This window comes from Cetorhinus maximus, chromosome 7 (genome assembly GCF_964194155.1).
Source record: "Cetorhinus maximus chromosome 7, sCetMax3.hap1.1, whole genome shotgun sequence".
Classification (NCBI taxonomy): Eukaryota; Metazoa; Chordata; class Chondrichthyes; order Lamniformes; family Cetorhinidae; genus Cetorhinus; species Cetorhinus maximus.
The window spans coordinates 21,100,202-21,122,867 of record NC_135885.1 but is presented as its reverse complement, the minus strand read 5'-3'; positions in this window follow the sequence as shown (position 1 = coordinate 21,122,867).

Below are 22,666 nucleotides of genomic sequence, written 5' to 3'. Positions count from 1 at the left end.
CCCTAACATGGTGCTTGCCATTGGCACGGGGGCAGGGTTGGGGGTGGACACATTTTGCGCTTGTGTGGTTTACAGGGGTAGCTGGCCATTTAAATCATCAGCTACCTCCACTGAAGTGGGATTTTGGTGGGTCAGGAGTGTGCAACTTGACGTGTGCAAATCAGACCAGGTAAGATCAGATCTGAACTTGGTGGAATCTTTTGGATAGCTGGGTATCCCTTTGGAGAGATAAGGTATTTCTTTGGACCTGGTGCCAGGACGCCTTTTGGGGGAGGTCAGGTGCCCACTGGGGTGGGTCAGGTGTGCTTAATTGTGTGTAAAAAGTTCATAAACACATTACTGTCTAGCTCATTGGAACTTTCCACAGACCTGTCAAAACTGTCAGACGCACCTGTCAAAGGGATCTGTCAAGGAATTTAAAAGTCCTGCCCTTTAAATCTTTGAAAATAAATTCGCCTCTACCGCATAGATGGAAAGGGGCAACAGGTGCATAGAAACACTCCAAGCCACACACCTTCCTGACTTAGAACTGTATTGCTGTCCCTTCATTGTCACTGGGTCAAAATCTTGGAACTCTATCCCTAAAGGCACTGTGGGTATACCTACACCACATGGACTGCAGCAGTTAAAGAAGCAGCTCGCCACCACCTTCTCGAGAGCAAATAGGAATTGGCAATAGATGCTGGCCCAACCAGTGATGCCCACATCCTATTGCAAGAATAAATAAAAATCACAATGCAAGTTATGCGCTATGAAGTTAAAATGTTTTTCAAATGGTGGTATTTTTTTGAAACCATTAACTGTGTTTCCCTATAATTTAGCCAAGACTGTCAGGTTTTGGAATCAATGTTCCAAAGAAATTGGCTATTGCAGAAAGTATGCAGGATAATGCCCAGAAACCTATTTTATCTCTAATAGTAGTTTTTTTTTCTGTCCGGACTGCTTCAATTGGTCAATTTAAGGAGTGCATCTGTTAGTGGTTTTGTTCGGTGGGTGGTGCCTGGCACAATGTGGGATGGGCTGCAGCATGTGATGCAAGAGCTGCCAATTATTGGTGGTGGCAACGGCAGTGATAGGGTCAGTGGGGTTTGTAGGGGGGACGTTGAAGCTTGATGGAGAACAATAAACAGTGGAAGGTAAGGAAGGCCCAACAACAAAGTTACCCTGGCTGGAGAGATTGTTTCCATGAATGATGGGATGGAATTGACAGGAGCAATGGAGGTGGGGGGTGTGCGGTGGTGCAGTGACATGGGAGGGATGGAAGGAACAGGTTGGGGATGACATGTATGATCAACCCTCAGACCAGAAACCTGCAAAGTCATAAGCCGAAGGAAAGACTACATACTAGTATCCCACACAAGAAAAAAATTCTGTGATGCTACAGAGGCTGACGGACTGCAAGGGATACTGGAGACTTCAAGGGAAGAATGTGCTTTATTTGTGTCAATTAGTTGACTGCCCAAAAACGAGGCATCATTTGAAATGTTGTTAAGTACTCAATCACGTGAAACAAGTAGATCCTGAGACTATCTATTTCAGATTAAAAGCTATTTCCACTGCTGACTCAGTCGACACTTGCACGAATTTGGGTGAAAGGGAAGCTTGCAGGCAAGAATGATCCCAGTTTTGATCTCTGAGCTGTGTTTCTACCCGATCTCCAATAAGCAGAAATAAGGTCTTGACAGTTGATTCCAGCAACTCAGAACTTGAGAAGAAAAGAATATGTCTGCTAGTAAATGCGCACATTTGTAGACATCAGTTAAAGAGAAGATAGGATTGAGCAGCCTGAAAATATTCACACTGTGCACTCAGATAGAGGCAATATACTGCGGATGCTGGAAATCTGATTTGGACTCGAAACGTTAACTCTGTCTTTCTCTCCACAGATGCTGTCAGACCTGCTGAGTTTTTTCAGCACTTTTCGTTTTTGTTGCACACCATGCACTCAATTGTGTAGAGTAGTCACTGGGATGGTGCATTGGGTATCAGCTGATGTCTATACAACTGTAGTTTAAGCACCAATTGATGCATTCATGAGAAGTTAAGGAGAAAATTAGAAATTAAAATTGAAAGAGATTGAAACAGTAGAAAAGAGCTTAAGTGCTATGAAGAGAACAAGTGATTGTATAATTCATGCAGGCAGAAATAGTTTCGAAATCTAGAAGACATTGGCACCAGCAGTTTGGAGAGCTGGAAAGCTTGAAGGTAAAAAATTCAACACACTTGTAAAACTGAACATCAAGACATGTCATTCACAACAGGTGTAGGATTCCACAGATGACTCTGGTTTGCTCTGTGCAATGGGCATTAGAATGGGGATTGTTGGTTTATGGAAAATAAACCAGTGTCTGGTGCCAACCAAATCAGAATGGGAGTTATGTAGACCATGGCAGGAATCATTTACTTTCTGTAAATCCTTGGTCCCTTAATACATGTTCAAGGTTTTTAAGGGTGTATTAGTGTTTAGAAGGAAAGTTGGAGCCTTATCACGTCTCTCAGGAACACCTGAAAGATTCTTGCGTACAAATCTTTTGAACCGAAGTGACTGTTTTGGGCTGAAGGTACTAAGGCTCCAACAGTAAGGTTAGAGATTTGCTAATGTCACTCCATTATTCCAAAACAGGTGGGAAATGGAAAGCAGGGGCTGATAGGGCATGAAATCGCGCGAGATGATGTCGGGCGAGCGTCCTGATGTCACTGCGCACTCACGCGATATTTCGCTCGGTGGGCACCGAGCAAAAGCCAGAAGTGCGCCCGCCGGCAATTAAGAGGGCAATTAAGCCCATTAACGGCGCAATTGTCTGTCATTTTTCATTGCCCATCCAACCTTACGGTCGGCAGACGGGCGAATCGGCCAGGCAGCCTTTACATTTTTCATGAACCTTCATCCAACGGCGGGATGAGGTTTCCGTTCTGAAATAAAATATAAATAAAAGTCCGTGTCTGTGGGTAGCATTTTTATTTTCTATATTTTCAGGTGCCTGATTGTGATGCTCGGACATTTTTCTTTTGTTTTTTAAAACTTTATTGGAACATTTTCGGGTCTGCAGCTCCCTGCTCTCTGCCTTCAGGGAACTTTCTCTCAGCGCTCGCCCGCAACTATGTTGACATCATTGCCCGCCCTCCTCCTGCCCCCAACCCGGCAGTGCTGAGCTTTTCAGCGTGTGCTTTAGGCTGGCTGGCCGTTAATTGGCCAGCCAGCGTGAAATTGCGGTTGGGGGCCGATCGCAGTTGTCGATCCATTTCCTGGCTGCTCCAGAGCCCGCCAATCGCGCCGGCCCGCCAAGCTAAAAATTCATGCCCAGGTAATTACAGACCTGACAGTTTAGCGTGAATCTGTGTTCATAACATGGCCAAACAGGTTTAGTATCAACTTGCAAATTCTGCAAACATACGCCAATGGCAGACAGTAAGAATAGGACAGATTCCTAGTCAGCCATGTGTTGGAAAGAATGGTGAAGCTTCTACCATCACTATTCATAGCCCCAGGCAACAACGTGCATGTAAAAGTGTATGTTGTCACAGCAACTCGGATTTGAACAGTAGCACACTGCCTCCCACCTGCTTAGTGTTAATTCTGCAGAAACTAGTAACATCTGTCATTAGGGTAAGCTTGATAGAGCATTTAAACAAATATGAGCAGATCAGAGAGGTCCAGCATGCCTTTGTCAAAGTTGACTCATGCCTAACTAACCTAGTTGAACTTTTTAAGGTAAGTCACTAATAAGGTCAATAAAGCAGTGTCAATGGATGTTATCAATATGGACTTCTGGAAGGCATTTGATAAGGTTCAACACAAGAGATTATTAATAAAATGAAATCGTACTGATTGAAGGCAACCTTTGGGTGGGAACTTGGTTGGGAGTGCAGGAGACAGAGGGCAGAATTTAATGCCCTCTCCCATGGCAAGTTTGTTCGTGAGAGGGTGCCTCTGTCCCGATTTAGTCCAAATGAGGCTCTTAAGTGGGCAATTAATTCACACTTAAGGGCCTCCAACCCACCCAGTGGCAGTTGGGAGACTCGCTATGCAGGAAGTCCATAAAGCCAATCCTGTCGGGTTACTTGTGGGCTTCCAGCAGCAGTTCGGGTAGGGGTACAGTGGTCCTCATTCAACGGCACTCAGTGCCTAATTGAGAGGCCTAGCATTGGGAAGGGGCAGCCTGCCGAGAACCACCCCTTCCTCCTCCTCTCCTGTGACCCTCAGCCCATGATGTTACCATCAGTCATCTGTGGCCTGGGTCCTTCAGTGATCATGGGCCTCGGATGGGTGCATTACAGGCAGCAGCCATTGTCTCCCCGGTGGCGCTGCTGAGCAATGGAGAGCTGCCAGCCTCTGATGGAGCTCTCAGTGGGCGGGACATCCACCTCTGGGGTTCTTGATCCAGGAAAGGCCTGCCACTGCCCAGTTAAGTGCCTGATTGGCAATTAGCAGCAGGCCTTCCTGAAAAGAGGCAACGTTGGTTGCTCGCCAGCTCTCTAGCCCTGAATGTGGGATAAAGTTTTTGTACTCTGATTGTTGGGGAGTAGCAAGGGGGTCTTCCCAAGGAATATGTTCTGGGCCTCAACGTTCCTCCATATTTATGTCCGACTTTGATGAAGGAATAGTAAATTGTAAATCTAAGCTTGTAGATGGCAGTAAATTACGGGGGATAGTAAGAAGTGCAGATAGGAGCAGAAAGTTGTTTGGGGACATAGACAGTTCTGATGAAAGGTCTTCAACTTGACTTTTCCCACAGGCTTCGGGATGCTGATGTCTGGACCAAATAGGGTCCTGATACCTCACCTGCCACAGCGTGGTCGGTGGAATGCACAATCTTCCTGGAGGGAGTCTCTTAATTTTCCAATGGCAGGCAGGTTCTCAAAATGGTGGGTTCAGTCAGAGGGCCATTAGCTCTAGAGCTTCAGCAGTCCCGGCAGGAGAGGTGGACACTGCTGAGGCAGGTTGGAAACACGAGGGGTGCATCAGCATGGAGGCACCCTTGGAGGTGTAAAAATATATAAATGCTTCTGAGAGGTGAAGCTGGTAAGGGCCCTTGGAGCAGAAATGATATGACTCTGGGTGAATGGCTTGAGCCATGGGTGCAGTCATTCCTGCCTTCAGCCCTGTCTGTGGCCATGGAACCTTTGGCTACTATGGAGCCTTGCCCGGCCTGCTGCAGGGAAGCATCTCCATTGAAGTGGTGGCATCTGTATGGAGTGGGGATCTACCCGGCTGATGGCAAAATGCTGGTGAGGCCACAAAATTGCCCCTTATTGGGTCCTTAGCTATCTTAATTGGCTGCCCGCTTCCATAGAATGGGCAGCTGATCCGCTCCCAGTCCGGCTCTGGGAAAGTTCCCCGGTGGTGGGAATGCATTGGGGGCTGTTCTGACATATCGCCCCCACCCTCCCCCCCCCATCCCCGTCCCCCCTCCACATTTTCCCTCCCTAACTCACCTCCAAGCCTGCCGCCACAGATGCTGCCTGACCTTCTGAGTTTTTTTTTAAGCATTTTCTCTTTTTATTTCAGATTTCTCAGCATCTGCAGTATTTTGCTTTTGTGGGCACATTAAGTGATTGGGAAAAACAATGTCAAATGGAGTTCAAGAAGGGCAATTCTGAGATCAGCCACTTTGGACGCAAGAAAGGATATGATTATTTTCTCAAAACTCCCTCTTTATGCTATGTGCTCAACCTCCAAAACAGGACTTAAACCTAAAATCTTCAAACTCAGAGACAGTAGTACCACTGACTGAGACAATCAGGTGCACGGGTGTATGTTGTGGTAATAGGCACTCAGGTCAATTTTATTAAATGCATTTAGCCACTTGCACTATCAAATGATATTTATCCATCATAAAAACTCCTTCTATTGGTTGCTTGTGGATATAGGATTTAGCCAATGAGGCTGCTCTGCTTTTTCAAGATCATATCAGGAATTGGATGGTGTCCTGTCCTGAATTTTTGATCTTCCTTCTTGATGGTTAAGGCTCCTTGCTGGAAGTGTAAAATCAGACCATGGGTATTTCATAAACTCATCTTGATAAACAAGTATTTCTTTTCAATAACCTTAGCTCTTGCCCTGCAATGATCGTAGCATGTGACCTCCTTAAAGAAACATAATTCAAAGTCATGCTAAACACTTCAAATAATAGTAACTTGCTGATTGTGAGGGAAAATATCTGATCAGACTTTATGTGAGCAGCAGTGTATTAATAACATGCTGAGAGTTTTTCACTGCTGTAAGCTGAAATTGTTTCTTCGGTTTTCTTTTGCTTGAGTTAATTAAATTCAGACAGTGTTCAAATACAATCCTGCATCTGTTACAAAATGTGAATACAAGGATGCAATAAGTGATTCCTGAAGAAAAGCTGATTATTACCAGTCTACAGTGGGACCTGTCTGTCTGCACTAGGTGAAGTTAGCTTGGAGATAAGGAGGGAGTCAATTTGGAACATAGAAGAAGCAATGCCCCAGGTTTGGAACCAGTTGTGAGTCCAGGGGCCGTTTGAGGGTCGGAGTGTCGATGGGCAAATTGCTGGGGGTTGTCCAGTGGCAAGTGGAGAGCTGAGATCATGGGAACAGTCAACCTAGAACCAGAATCTGGTGAAGAGTAACAATATGTGGGATTAATATTGTGCATCAATGGATCCACTGTACCAGCAGAGTATTGAGGAGCAGTGGGATTGAAAGCTAAGGACCAGAAGTAGTAATGGCCAGGGAGCCAGGGGATGGTGAATGCTAAATCCTCAGTATCAATGCAGATGGGGGGATCTGGTCTGTAGGGAGGTGGGGAACCTGCAACATTGGGGGCTGCATTGGGAACTTGAGCACTCACTATGGAAAATAAGCGATTCTTATATCCCACCCAGTCCCCTAAAGGCTGGTGGACTTGTCATGAAGGAAGAGTGGAGTCAACGGCCACAAGAAGCAAACAGAAAGTGACAAAGAAAATGTCACTTTGAAGAAAACCAAGAGTAGTGTGGGAACCGATCAAAACTAGCTCGACACAAAGGGAAAATCTCCTAAAGGTGCTGCAGAAAAGTAAGTAGGCAAGAGCGGGCCAGGTATGGGAACAGAGGCAGTCCAGCAGAGAATACAGACTCCGCAGAAAGTGATGGCAACAGTGGAGGTGACTATAAAGTCCAGAAGATGGCAGCGAAATGGACTTTGGTCAGAAGAAAATGGGTTTCTGTCCAGGATTTATATAGCAATAAAACATGTGAGAAATTTGCAATGCATTGCCATACAGTCTGATTCTCAGAAGGTAACAGCAGCTTCCGAACTATGATATTTAATCTTGACTGTGGCAGAAGGAGAAGATGTCCAGCTGCTTCAGGAAAGAAGAGAAACTTCACTCATAACAAATGACCCTATGACGCCTTCAGAGTAGATAGAGAGAAACTATTTCCATTGGTGGAAAGGCCGAGAAGCAGAGGACACTGTTATAAGCCGATTCACCAAAGAATCAACAGCAATATGAAGAATAGCTTATTTTCTATAGTGAGTGGTCAGGTTAGATGGCACTGTTCTATGTGCCTCTAATTGGTCAGTCAAGACGGCCTTCTCTGCCTACTCATTTATCCAGGGAATGGTGGGGTGGCTCGAGGACTGAAGAGAAAATAATTGAAGTTATGAATAGTTAGCGCGCAGGAAAATATGCTTTTTTTCACCATTTCTAATTTTGCTTTTTATTCTCAGTTTTTTTTCAAACATCTTAGATTTGTCTCTATGTCTCAGTTTCTCAGTCTGCTTGTTTTGATGTTTTTTGTCTATCCTCTTTAAAAATAAGACACATTCCCTATTTTTCAATCGTACAGCTGAGATTTTCACTCCCTTCTCCTGCCTCCTTTTAGTTCCCCTCCTTTTGGGGAGGATCTTCTGGTCAGTGAGCGGGGGCGGGGCCCGCTCGCTGACGCACAAAATGACGCGGGATGATGTTGGGTGGAACTCCCGACGTCACCCCACGTCATTTCCATTTTCAGGTCGGCGGGGGCGCAGCCAAGTCAGCTGTGTGCCCACCGACCTGTCAACAGCCTATTGAGGCCATTGAAAAACTAATTAAGATCATTAATGGACCTGACCGTCCAACCTTAAGGTTGGCGGCAGGCCAGGAGCCCTGGCGGGCTTTGGAAAAAGCATGAACCTCACCCACGAGCGGGATGAGGCTTCATGAGGGTACTTAAATTTTTAAGAAAGGTTTCAATAAAACTTGTGGACATGTCCCAACTCATGTGACAGTGTCACATAAGGGGACATGACAGGGAATATATTTAAACATGTTTAATATAAGTTTTAAATCAGAGCTGATCTCTCTGAGGCAGCACTTAGCCTCAGGGAGATCAGTGTGCTCTTTCACGCGCATGCACAATAGAGCGCACTCCCGGCTGAGGGAATCCCCCCCACCCGCACAGGGAGCGCTTGGCGCTTCCTAGTGGACCGCACTTCCCCCGCCCAGTGGGGGGATAATTTTTCCCTTTGTTTCTACTTCTTGCCGATTACATACATATGAATTCGGAGCAGGAATAGGCCATTCGGTCCCTCGCGCCTGCTCCGCCATTCAATACGATCATGGCTGATCTGATTGTGGCCTCAACTCCACTTTCCTTCCTACCCCCTGTACCCTTTAACTCCCTTGTAAATTAACAATCTATCTAACTCAGCCTTAAAAATATTCAGTGACCCAGCCTCCACCACTCTCTGAGGAACTGAGTTCTATGAACTCACGACACTCTGAGAAAAAATTTCTCTTCAACTCCGCCTTAAATACTTTTAAACTGTGTCAGTAGTTCTAGTCTCTCCCACAAGGGGAAACAGCCTTTCATCATCCCTCAGGATCTTATATGTTTCAATAAGATAGCCTCTAATTCTTCTAAACTCCAATGGGTACAGCCCAACCTGTCCAACTTTTCCTCATAGGATAACCCCCTCATCCCAGGAATCAGTCGAGTGAACCTTCTCGGACCTGCTTCTAATGCAATCCTTAAATAAGGATACCAAAAGCGTACACAGTACTCTAGATGTGGTGTCACCAATATTCGATACAACTGTAGCTAAACATCCCTACTTTCATAATCCAATCTCCTTGCTATAAATGACAACATTCTATTTGCCTTTCTAATCACTTGCTGTACTTGCAGCCCAACTTTTTGTGATTTATTCTATCAGCTGCCTGAAATCAGAGCCAACAGTCTGGGATGCTAGCATTCATTACTTGCTCACGTTTTGCAAGTGAGGAGTAGACATAAGAGCTCCTGTTTAAAGTAGAGTCCCTCATAGATCTTGGATCACAGGAGAGTCACATTCTGACAATGTAGATAGAAACTCTAATATAGATATGAATAATGGGGCTGTCAAATACAAGTGTCACATGATATATTTTTAATGCTCACGACCAAAGTATTACCTACATTGCGATACCCTCATTAGGACTCATTAAAGTCTCAGTGGTGAGTTTGTTGTTTAATTTGGCAGCTAATCTTTCTCTCAATTTGCATAATTTCAGAAGCAACTGCAGAAATGGAAGAGGATCAGAAAGGAGCTTTACACTGAAAAAGCTAATTAAGAAGAACAAACAAATGCTGTTTTGAGATTTCGTTTAGCGATTCCGATAATCTTTTCAAAGTCATCGTAATTACAGGAATAATCTACTTCCTGGTGACCACATGCCTGATTCAGCTCCAGTTTTTTGTTTGGTTGACTTTAAGCATGGACGTCTCCACTGAAGGACAAATGAATAAAGCGAATTACTTCGTAAGTTAGTGGACTGCCACCTCGGTCAACGAATTTGAAAGGGAACCACGTCAGTTCTAGATTCAGAGTTAATGGAGGGAAGTAAAGCACAACACTTGAAGTAGGAAAATTAGTTGAAAGGAGTTAGGCTTCTTCCCAAGACGACACCTGGAATGCAGGATGACTGAGATGACCTTTTTGGTGGATTTTGTGCTTACAAGTGTTATTAGTGCTGGAAAATAGAGCAGCTAAAATTTCAGGCATCAAGTCTTCCCAGGCCAGGTACGGCAATTAGACACAAATTCAACATCTCTTTGATCTGTCGCCATATTGAGCCTTTACAGTTCCAGGCGTCGAGTCTACCCAGGTCAGGTTCAGGGGTTACGCATAGATTGAATCTTCACGCAATCTGCCTTACACTGAGTCTTGACTGAATCTCCAGAAAAGTCTTCCCTAACGAATTAGTAGAATATTTCCACCATTTTCCACCTAAGCCAGCCTGCCCATAAATGAATGGATGTTTTTTGTTCCCTATCTTCCATGTTTGTTGTTCTTACACCTATGGGCTGAACATTTAGCCATTTCAATGGTGGAAAAGGGGGGATAAATCCCCAAAATTGATGGACAATGAAAACCTCCACCTCCTCCACTTATCCCCCCAACCCCCGCACACCACCGTCTCCCCCAACCACCAATGCTGCAGTTGGCAATGTTCAGCGGAGCCTAAAGCAGGGAGCCCATAAAACAGCAGCCCCCAGAGTCAGAGAGTAGACCTATTTAAAATGGAAAGCAGGACCTCATGATTTCAACAGGACCTTGATTGTCATTTGTGTGTTGACCTTGGTGGAGCAATTAGCATAAACACTCAGACCAGCATCAGCCGGTAGTCGGCCAAAGAAGGCCCCAAAAGGTGAGTTCCTCTTCATTTTTTGTAGGCCTGATACGGGCAGGAGCGGATAGTGGTAACTGTTACACAGGCACGGTGCAATAAAACGCACACAGATAGCATATGGAGATCCAACTTTAAGAAGCGTTCAGTAAGTTCTTCTTTGAGAAAATGTTAAAGCAACTAAAAAAGCAATATAATTATTGAGATAGATAGAAATATATGCCATGGGTAGAATCTTGTGCCCTCCCCCATGGTGTGTTTGGTGGCAGGAAAGAGCATTTAAATCTGTTGGGAGTGTGGCGGGTGGGGATCCCACCACCTTCCTGCTCCCAACCTGATGAAGTCCATGGCACAAAGACCTGTAGATGAGCTTTCTGTCCTTCTGCCAATTGAGGCCCTTAATGTCCGCTTAAGGTCATTATCCCCCCCGCTGCTGGGATTAACCCAGCAGCAGGCAGCAGGGAGCATGACACACAAGCTCTTGCAGGCTCCCAAAAGGTGGGGGTTCCTCATTCAAAGGCAATAAGCACTGGATCGAGGGACCTGCCATTGGGAAGTGGGGGCCCTAGTCCTTGCTACTGATCAATCTCCACAGCCTCCACTGCAACCCCACCCCGTGGCCCACTCCTTCCATCACTCACCTCTGACCCAGAATCAGCGACAATCCTAATGTCATGAACATATAAGCATTTTCATAATATTATTGTGATTTATTGTAAAGCGGGTTAATAGTGGGGTTTGATTAGCTTCTCTGTGCATATGGGTGTGTGTGTGTGGGATTTAATTGAATTGGAGACAGAAGGTCCAAAGGCTTTGAGTCATTGAAAAGGAAGCTAGGTTTGAAATGCTAAATAAGTAAACACGGCTGAAGTTTTAGGATGAGGTGTAAGGAAAATTTGCATTTTTAGATAAATTAGGTTAGTTTGAATTTCAAAGAGATGGTAGGATGTTACACCTAGCCAGAAGAAGCTAAGCCAAACAGTGCATTTATTTTTCCCAAAGGTTACTGATAAAATTAGTACTATGAAAAGATGTATATGATGAGAAAGGTAAAGTTCCAAAGACATATTGGAACAATGGAATTTGCATTAAAAAGGGAGAAACATGTATAAAGGAAATGAGGCTATGAGGCAGAGGGGAAGGCATGTTAAGATCTAACAAGTGTGAAAAGCTTCCAGCCTCTGCGTATCAAGTTGCTGTCTGCAGGAACTGAAGCTGAGAAAGCTCACTTTGAATATCACTGTCCAGGATATCGTGCTGCTTTGCCTGGGTCTGTTTAAATCTATTTTGTTTTTTTACTGTTGCCTTAATGGAGGTGTAACTCAGAACCAGATTAATTAGGGGTTTTAGGAGTTAGTACAGTGGTAATTTGTAGACTTATATGTGTGCTTGAAATCTTTTCTTTTGGTAATAAATGTTTAATTTAGTTTTTGAACAACCTCTGAAGACATGGTAGTCGTAGTACTTCTGAATTCAGGGCATGCATCTCAAAATTAAATACAAATTGCAAAACAGTTGTGACCGCATGATCAAGTTTCTCTTGTGGATTTGGTCCGCTTGGTACACATCATCTGCTATGTCATAACACCTAGGCCTCAGGTGAGTGTCATGCCAGCAGCCGCCCATGGCTGTTCCATAGCACTGCCAGCCTCTGATTGGCTGGCCTGCCATGTGTGGAATAAAATGCAATGGGCCTTCTCTGAAAAGAGGTGGTGCGGGGCTCTTGCTATCTCACCAGCCAAGACCCCCATTGCCTCCACAAGATTCCACACCACTTCTACCCAAAAAGCCAAAAGAAATGGGTCCAATTTAAGAGAAGGAACTTTAAATCTAGAAATGAATTTCCTTGATGCACGCATTTTATATGGGACCATCTGGAGGACCGGTCCAATGCTGCAGCCGCTATCTCTGAATTTAAATCATTATTTGGTGTTTTAATGAGCCTGCTACACAAGTATGTAAGCCTCAGTGCCTCAGGCACTTCAAAACCTCATTATACAAACGTACAGATTAGGACCAGGAGTAGGCCACTCGGCCCCTCTAGCCTGCCGCATCATTCAATAAGATCATGGATAATCTGATTATAACCTCAACTCCACATTCTTGCCTACCCCAAAAACCTTTCACCCCCTTTCTTATCAAGAATCTATCTACCTTTGTCTTAAAAATAATCGAAGACTCTTCTTCCACCACTTTTTTGAGGAAGAGAATTCCAAAGACTTATGACCCTCCGAGAGGAAAAAATTACTCCTCATCTGTCTTAAATGGGCAACCCCTTACTGTTAAACAGTAACCCCTAGTCCTAGATTCCCCCACAAGAGGAACCATCCTTTCCACATCCACCCTATCATGTCCCCTCAGGATCTTATATGTTTCAATAAGTGACCTCTTACTCTTCTAAGCTCCAGTGGATACAAACCTAGCCTGTCCAACATTTCCTCATAAGACAACCCACCCATTCCAGGTATTAGTCTAGTAAACCTTCTCTGAATTGCTTCCAATACATTTACATCCTTCCTTAAATAAGGAGACCAATGCTGTACACAATGCTCCAGATGTGTGGTCTCACCAATGCCCTAAATGACCGAGGCATAACCTTCCTACTTTTGTATTCAATTCCCTTCACAATAAATTAAAACATTCTTTTAGCTTCCCTAATTACTTGCTGTACCTGCACGCTAACCTTTTGTGATTCATGCACTAGGACACCCAGATCCCTCTGCACCTCAGAGCTCTGCAATCTCTCACCATTTAGATAATATGCTTCTCTTTTATTCTTCCTGCCAAAATGGACAATTTCACATTTTCCCACATTAAACTCGATCTGCCAGATCTTTGCCCACTACTTAAACTATCTATATCCCTTTGTAGACACTGAAGAATCCTTACTGCGGGGCACTGACACCTGGCATGCAGAAATGTGACTAGATTTAAGCATTGCATTATTGTTCCTCCTTTCATGGACTAATAATCTCAAAAAGTGCTCTATCACCAGTGAAGTACTTTGCAAGTGCAGTTATTGCAATACTGTAGGAAACATGCCAATCAATGTGCTCACAGCAAGCTCCCACAAACAACAATGTCATAGAGCAGAATTGTCCCCTGGTCGGGGGGGAAAGTTCAGGAGCGGGCGTGCCTCCAATCAGCACCCCCAATTGAGGGCGTGCCGCCATTTTACGTCTGCAAGGGAGCACAATGCGCTCCCTGTGCGGGCAGGGGTGGATTCCCTGAGCCAAGAGTGCGCATTTTCGTGCATTCGCGTGAAAGAGCGCACTCACAAAATCACAGAGTCACACAGTGCAGAAGAGACCCTTCAGCCCATCCAGTCTGCACCGACACGTGAGAAACACCTGACCTACCGACCTAATCCCATTTACCAGCACCTGGCCCATAGCCTTGAATGTTATGACGTGCCAAGTGCTCATCCAGGTGCTTTTTAAAGGATGTGAGGCAACCCGCCTCCACCACTCTCCCATGCAGTGCATTCCAGACCGTCACCACCCTCTGGGTAAAAAAGTTTTTCCTCACATCCCCCCTAAACCTCTTGCCCCTCACCTTGAACTTGTGTCCCCTCGTGACTGACCCTTCAACTAAGGGGAGCAGCTGCTCCCTATCCACACTGTCCATGCCCCTCATAATCTTGTACACCTCAATCAGGTCACCCCTCAGTCTTCTCTGCTCCAGCGAAAACAACCCAAGTCTATCCAACCTCTCTTCATAACATAAATGTTTCATCCCAGGCAACATCCTGGTGAATCTCCTCTGCACCCCTTCCAGTGCAATCACATCCTTCCTATAATGTGGCGACCAGAACTGCACACAGTACTCCAGCTGTGGCCTCACAAAGGTTCTATACAACTCCAACATGACCTCCCTACTTTTGTAATCTATGCCTCGATTGATAAAGGCACTCATCTCCCTGAGGCTAAGTGCTGCCTCAGGGAGATCAGCTCCACAATAAAAACTCTTAAAAACAGAAAAAAAAATTTCCCTGACATGTCCGCTCATGTGACACTGTCACATGAGTTGGAACATGTCCATCACTTTTAAATATACTTTTATTAAATTTTTAAAAAACTTACATGAAACCTCATCCCGCCCATAATGTGGTTTCATGCTTTTTTCAATGCCCGCCAGGGCTCCTGGCCTGCCCGCCAACCTTAAGGTTGGACGGGCAGGTCCACTAATGACTTTAATTACTTTGTCAATGGCCTCAATTGGCCGTTGACAGGTTGGCGGGCGGACAGCTGATTCGGCTGAGCCCCCGCCGACCTGAAAATTGAAATGACGCGCGGTGATGTCGGGAGTTCCACCCGATGTCATCCTGCGTCATTTTATGCGTCAGCGAGTGCCCCCCCCCCCCCCCCCCCCCACCCACCCCCCGCTTGCCGACCGGGAAATCCTGGCTATAATTTTTTTTTCTGAGTGCTGTTGGTTGAGAGCAATTATTAGCCAGGAAAACAGGGAGAATTCACCTGCTCATAAAAATGGGTCTTTTTAGTACACCTAAGAGGGCAGACAGAGCATTGGTTTAATATCTCATCCAAAAGACAGCACCTCTGATAATGCTGCACTTCCAGTATTGCACTGGCACGTCAGCCTAGATTTTATTCTCAAATCCCAGGAGTGGGGCTTGGACCCACAACCTTCTGAATCAGAGTCGAGAGCATGTTACATGTCAGGCTGATTTTCTTTTTTGCATGTGCTGCGTTTCATCAATCAAGGGGAACATGGTATATTTTACGGCAGCGGAAACAATCTATTTAATATATGCTTCACTGGTGTTTGAATTGAACAAGGTTTCAGGGAGAAAGTTATTAAATTGACAATGATTTTATGAATTCAGTAGTGAAATAACTGTGAGCATTTGTTACAAAGGCAACCTGTCCCTGTGCAGAGATGCCTATGTGAAATTGATTAGAAATTGACAAGCAAACTGGTACAATAGCTGTAAATAGCGTAGCTCGGCGTTTCATTTGGTTACAGTAGCACTGACTAAGCAGAATCCATCCTACAGTATATCCATCATGACCACTGTCCAGATCTAAATTTAAAACAAGAGAAGACAAGAGTCTAAATATTGGTGATTTAGCTGATGTGGCACGATGCAAGTATTCACAGGAGGTCAAAAGATTGTCAGTTTTTTTTAACATCTGTGTAAATAGATTGTCAAATTAAAGGCAGCAAGAAAAATGTCTTTTGGTTTACATTTGGAGGCATGGGATGATTAATTTTTTACAATAACAGTGCTCTGCATGAGCTGTCATTTATTTTCATTGATCCATCTTTTCACTGAAGATTTGACATGTAAGAGCCACGGGAAGTGTTTCCCAATTTGCTATGCGCAGATGGAGAGCACACGCAGGCAGAAACACTAAGCTACCATTTTTATTTTGCTTATTAAGGTGAGGGACATTCGTGCTTATGAATGAAATTTGTGGATGACACCAAATTGAGGGTTATAGTTAATACTGAGGAAGCTGTAACAAAACATAAGAAGGCAATAAACTTGCACAATGAGCTTGTAATTGGGAATTTAATTTCCTTATAAATAAGTGTGAGGCAGTGCATTTTGATAGGAAGAATAAGAAGACCAAGTACTCCTTGGAAAATAAAAATCTAAATGGGGTTGACGAGTAATGAAAACTAGAAGTACAGGTACAAGAATTACTATAAGCAATGATACAGCTTCATAAGACCATTGAAAAAGAAACAATGCAATGGGTTCATTTCTAGTGGGATAGAATGGAAAAATGTTCGAGGAAAGTTACGGAAGTTATGTTGTTGTACTGAATCTTGGTTAGCTCACACTTATTTCTGTGCACATTGCTGGTCTTCATATTATTGAAAAAGATATAGAGGGTATACCTGATGAAGGTACAAAAAATGATAGTACTGTAAGTGAGAGATGAAACCTACCAAGAAAGATGGAGCAGGCTGGGCATGTTTGTCTAGAAAGAGGGGTGTCTAGAGGGGTGACTTGTGAGAGGTTTTTAAAGTTGTGAAGGGGTTTGATAGAGTAGATGTAATGAAGATGTTTTCATTTATACAGAGACCAAAACTAAGGGCCATAAATATAAAATAGTCACTAATAAACCCAGTGGAGAATTCCGGAAAATCTTCTTTAGTGACTTCTTTAGTGGTTGCAGAGATAGTGGAGGCATTGGTGGAAATATTCCAGAACTGACTGGATTCCAGGAGGGTCCCAGTGGATTGGAAAACTGCTAAAGTGACGCCCCTGTTCAAGAAGGGAGGGAGACAAAAAGCAGGAGAATATAGACCAGTCAGCCTAACATTTGTTGTTGGGAAAATGCTAGAGTCCATTATTAAGGAAGAAATAGCAGGATATTTAGAAAAGCTTAATGCAATCAGAGTCAACATGGTTTTGTGAAAGGGAAATCATGTTTGATGAATTTGCTAGAGTTCTTTGAGGATATAACAAGCAGAGGTGATAAAGGGGAACCGATAGATGTAGTGTATTTGGATTTCCAGAAGGCATTAGATAAGGTGCCACATAAAACGTAATTGTACAAGATAGGAGCTCATGGTATTGTGGGTTATGCATTAGCATGGATTGAGGATTGGTTAACACACAGAAGACAGAGAGTCAGGATTAATGGGTCTTTTTCAGGTTGGAAAGACGTAACTAGTGGAGTGCCACAAGGATCAGTCCTAGGGCCTCAATTATTTACTATCTACATTAATGACTTGGAGGAGGGGGCAGAGTGTAATGTATCCAAATTTGCTGATGATACAAAAGTAGGTAGGAAGGCATGTGGTGATAGGGCCATATGGAATCTGCAAGGGGGTATAGGTAGGTTGAGTGAGAGGACGAAAACTTGGCAGATGGAGTTTAATGTAGGAAAGTGTGAGGTCATGTGCTTTGGTAGGAAGAATCAAAAGGCAGATTATTATTTAAATGGAGAGAGACTCCAAAAATGTGCTGCACAGAGTGATCTGGGTGTTCTTGTGCATGAAACACAAAAAGTTAGCATGCAGGCGCAGCAAGTAATTAAGAAGACAAATGGAATTTTGACCTGTATAGCTAGGGCATTGGAGTTTAAAAATAGGGAAGTCTTGTTACAACAGTACAGGGTGTTGGTGAGGCCGCACCTGGAGTATTGTGTACAGTTTTAGTCCCCGTATTTAATAATGGCATTGGAAGCAGTTCAAAAGCGATTCACTAAGCTGATTCCTGGGATGAAGGGGTTGACTTATCAAGAACGGCTAAACAGGTTAGGCCTTTGTTCATTAGAGTTTAGAAGAATGAGGGGTGATCTTTTTGAAATGTGCAAGATTCTGAGGGGACTTGACAGGGTAGATGTTGAGAAGATATTTTCACTAGTAGGGGAATCTTGAACTAGCGGACATAGTTATAGAAAAAGGGGCACGTATTTAAATCAGAGATGCGAAGGAAGTTCTTCCGTCGGAATGTAGTGAATGTCTGGAATTCTCTACCCCAGAGACTTGTGGGGGCTAGAGCACTGAAAGTATTTATAGAGGATGTAGATAGATCTTTGAAATATTGGGAAGTTGAGGGTTACAAGGATCTGGCACGAAAGAAGAGTTGAGGCCTGGGGCAGATCAGCCATGATCTTATTGAATGGCGGAGCAGGCTTGAGGGGCTGAATGGCCTACTCCTGTTTATTTCTTATGTTCTCATGAGAGAGCAGTTAGAATGTCAAACTTGCTACCACATGGAGTAGTTATTGGGGTGAATAGCATAGATACATTTAAGGAAAAGCAAGATAAACAAATGAAAAAAAAAAGGATGGAAACTTTATGCTGATAGGGCTGGGTGAATAGAAGTAGGATGAGGGTCATGACGATTGCATGGATCAGTTGGACCAAATGGCTTGTTCTGTGATTTTCTATTTCAGGAAACAAATGTCAACCTCATGCACTTTTGAATCAGGCATAGCAAATACAAATGCAAATTAAGACTCTCCCAACAGCATGTACCTCAGCCACACCATCAGAAATAAAGTCCTTGCAGTACTTGTGTGGCACTGTTTCCATTTCTTGCCTGGATGAGTGCAGTTCTAACAACGCTGAAGAAGCCCAACACCATCCAGGACAAAGAAGCCCACCTGATCAGCACCCCATCCACCCATTTAAACATTCACTCCCTCCATCACTGGAGCACAGTAGCATCAGTGTTTACCATTTATAAAATACACTGCAGCGACTTGCCAAGACTGCTCCGACAGCACCTTTCAAATCTACGATCTCTATTACCTAAAAGGATAAGGGAAGAGACGTATAGGAACCACCTGTTCCCCTTCAAGCCACATGCCATCCTGACTTGGAACTATATCGCCATTCCTTCATCATTGCTGGGTCACACCCCTCCCTAATCAGCACTGTGGGTGTACCTACACCACATGGACTGCAACGGTCAAGAAGGTAGCTCACCACCACCTTCTCAAGGGCAATTAGGGATGAGCATGAAATGCTGGCCTTTAGCGATGTTCAGATCCCAAGAATAAATAAAAAAAATTGCTCACACTAAGCAGCCTCTCTGAGTGAGATTGCCCCGGTGCCAGTTTTTGCACTGTAAGCTCATGTTCACTGGGGCCCCGGTGCCAGTTTTTGCACTGTAAGCTAATGATCATTGGGCCCCAGTGCCAGTTTTTGCACTGTAAGCTCATGTTCACTGGGCCCCGGTGCCAGTTTTTGCACTGTAAGCTCATGTTCACTGGGCCCCGGTGCCAGTTTTTGCACTGTAAGCTCATGTTCACTGGGCCCCGGTGCCAGTTTTTGTGCTGTAAGCTCATGTTCACTGGGCCCCGGTGCCAGTTTTTGTGCTGTAAGCTCATGTTCACTGGGCCCCGGTGCCAGTTTTTGCACTGTAAGCTCATGTTCACTGGGCCCCGGTGCCAGTTTTTGTGCTGTTAGCTCATGTCACTGGGCCCCGGTGCCAGTTTTTGCGCTGTAAGCTCATGTCACTGGGCCCCGGTGCCAGTTTTTGCACTGTAAGCTCATGTTCACTGGGCCCTGGTGCCAGTTTTTGTGCTGTAAGCTCATGTTCACTGGGCCCCGGTGCCAGTTTTTGCACTGTAAGCTCATGTTCACTGGGCCCCGGTGCCAGTTTTTGCACTGTAAGCTCATGTTCACTGGGCCCCGGTGCCAGTTTTTGCACTGTAAGCTCATGTTCACTGGGACCCGGTGCCAGTTTTTGCGCTGTTAGCTCATGTCACTGGGACCCGGTGCCAGTTTTTGCGCTGTAAGCTCATGTTCACTGGGCCCTGGTGCCAGTTTTTGTGCTGTTAGCTCATGTCACTGGGCCCCGGTGCCAGTTTTTGCGCTGTAAGCTCATGTCACTGGGCCCCGGTGCCAGTTTTTGCACTGTAAGCTCATGTTCACTGGGCCCTGGTGCCAGTTTTTGTGCTGTAAGTTCATGTTCACTGGGCCCCGATGCCAGTTTTTGTGCTGTAAGCTCATGTTCACTGGGCCCCGGTGCCAGTTTTTGCACTGTAAGCTCATGTTCACTGGGCCCTGGTGCCAGTTTTTGTGCTGTAAGTTCATGTTCACTGGGCCCCGATGCCAGTTTTTGTGCTGTAAGCTCATGTTCACTGGGCCCCGGTGCCAGTTTTTGCACTGTAAGCTCATGTTCACTGGGCCCCAGTGCCAGTTTTTGTGCTGTAAGCTCATGTTCACTGGGCCCCGGTGCCAGTTTTTGCACTGTAAGCTCATGTTCACTGGGCCCCGGTGCCAGTTTTTGTGCTGTAAGCTCATGTTCACTGGGCCCCGGTGCCAGTTTTTGCGCTGTAAGCTCATGTTCACTGGGCCCCGGTGCCAGTTTTTGTGCTGTAAGCTCATGTTCACTGGGCCCCGGTGCCAGTTTTTGCACTGTAAGCTCATGATCACTGGAACTGGATTGAAACTCTCAGACTCATTTCACATAGAATCATTAGAATCAGCACACTAAACAAGACTTTCATATCACAGGTATTCTGGTCGCATTTGACCCCAGCTCTTGGAGGTGAAGGTTAGCGTTAGACCCATTGCAGATCTTGGATGCTCAGCATAACTCCTTAAAGCTTCATCCTACATGTTATTTTATTCGCCGGTTTGATTGACTTCCAGGTGGGTAACCTGATCTTTGCCCTTCTTCCAATGCACCCCTGTAATCAGCTGACAGGAGACAAGATGGAGCATATTACTCTGGTCAGGAACTTGCTGTGGGCTGTCATCCTTTCAACAACAGCATCAACTGGTTTTATTTTTTAATGTTCATGTGAAATCTTAGGACAGAAAATGTGCTTATTGGATAAACCGAAACACTGATCCTGTAGCCTAGATAGTTAATACACCCAATAGTGTGGCACTGGTCCATATCGTGTAACGCTAGTCTAAATAGGTTCCAATGGTCTACTAGGGAAATGCACTGAAAATGTGCTAAGGTAGGGTGACTGCAGTTTATAGGAACTATGTCCCAGGTTTGATTCCTGGTCTGTACTGAGTTCCTGTGTCTCAACTAAGCAGTGATGGGATGTTGCACTTGGGTCATTATCTCTTTGTAAGGGAGGATAACGTTAGCAAAAGCTCTTCCACCTGACTGTTATTCAGTGACTAGCGTTGGAAAATGCCAGCATGTGAGGACAAGATTGCACAGTACTGTGGTAATGAATCACCTATTGATGTTCACCCTCTCGATTCATGCCTGGTGCAAGGACACAGCTCAGGGTACCCGGTGGGGGGGCAGCCAGCACTCACGCACTAACATATTAGTACCTTCAGGAGAGGATATTGGGATAACTGCCAACAAATGCAGAATGGTAAATAGAGTTTTACAAAGCAGAATTTTCCTGCTTTTCCAGAGAAATTCCACACGGCCAGAGTTTAAGCAGAACTATACATGTGAGAATATGATTGTGCATTAAATTTGAAAAGAAAAATGCACCTAAGTGGAATGCTGTTTCCATCATGTAACTAAAGGATGTTTAGTGGATAAATGAAGATCAATAAACTGCTCTTAAAATGAATGTAATGTGGACCTAGTTACTGCCTCACTGATCATATTATTGCGCATACCTCAGTTTATTAACAGGACATTTTGAACGGCTTAAAGGGTGTTCGATGTAATCTTTACATCAGAATTGCAAGTGTAAAGCTAAAAGGTTAATTCTTTTTGCTTTTCTATGGCATTTTTGTACACAAAATAAATGATGGCACAGTATGAACTTATAAGAGGTACAGCGGCTTATGGTTACTGCATAAGTCAAATTCTGTATTTGTTGTATGGGACTCTAGGAGTTTTACAAGTGTTTTGGGAAATGCAATCACAAGACGCATGAAAGTGGCCATTCCACCTAAGGGACCCTGGACAAATGAGTCATAGATTTTTTGATTGGCACTATGCCAGTGGTAAATCATCTTGAAAATAACACAGGTCAGAAAAACATCATGGCTTAAAAATTGGCAGATTATACAAGCACAGAGGACATTTTTACATTGTCAGCTGACACCCACTTTGGTATTCTTTAGAATCATAGAATGGTTTCAGGAAAGATATGAGGCCATTTGGTACATTGTGTCTGTGCCAGTTCTCTGCAAGAGCATTTCAGCTAGTCCTACTCCCCTGCCCTTTGCCCATGGTCCTGCAAATCTTTTCTCTTCCGGTGCTTATCCAACTCCCTTTTGTAAACCCCAATTGCATCTGCCATAACCTGATTCTCAGGTCAGGTAGGGCATTCTGGATTCTAATCACTCACTGCATAAAAGAGTTTTCCTCATGTCGCTGTTGGTGTCCTCTGGCTCTCAATCCTTCTGCCAATGGGGACAGTTTCTCTCTATCTACCCTGTTTAGATCCCTCATGATTTTGAGCATTTCTATCAAACCTCCTCTCAACTTTCTCTTCTCTGAGAAGAACAGCATCAGCATCTCCAATCAATCCACATAAATTAAGTCCCTCATCCGTGGGAACCATTCTCGTAAATCTTTGCTGTACCCTCTCTTAAAGCCTTCACATTCTTTCTAAAGTGTGGTCTCCCAGAATTGGACACAATACTCCAGGTGAGGCTGAACCAGTGTTTTACAAATGTTCATCTTAACTTCTTTGC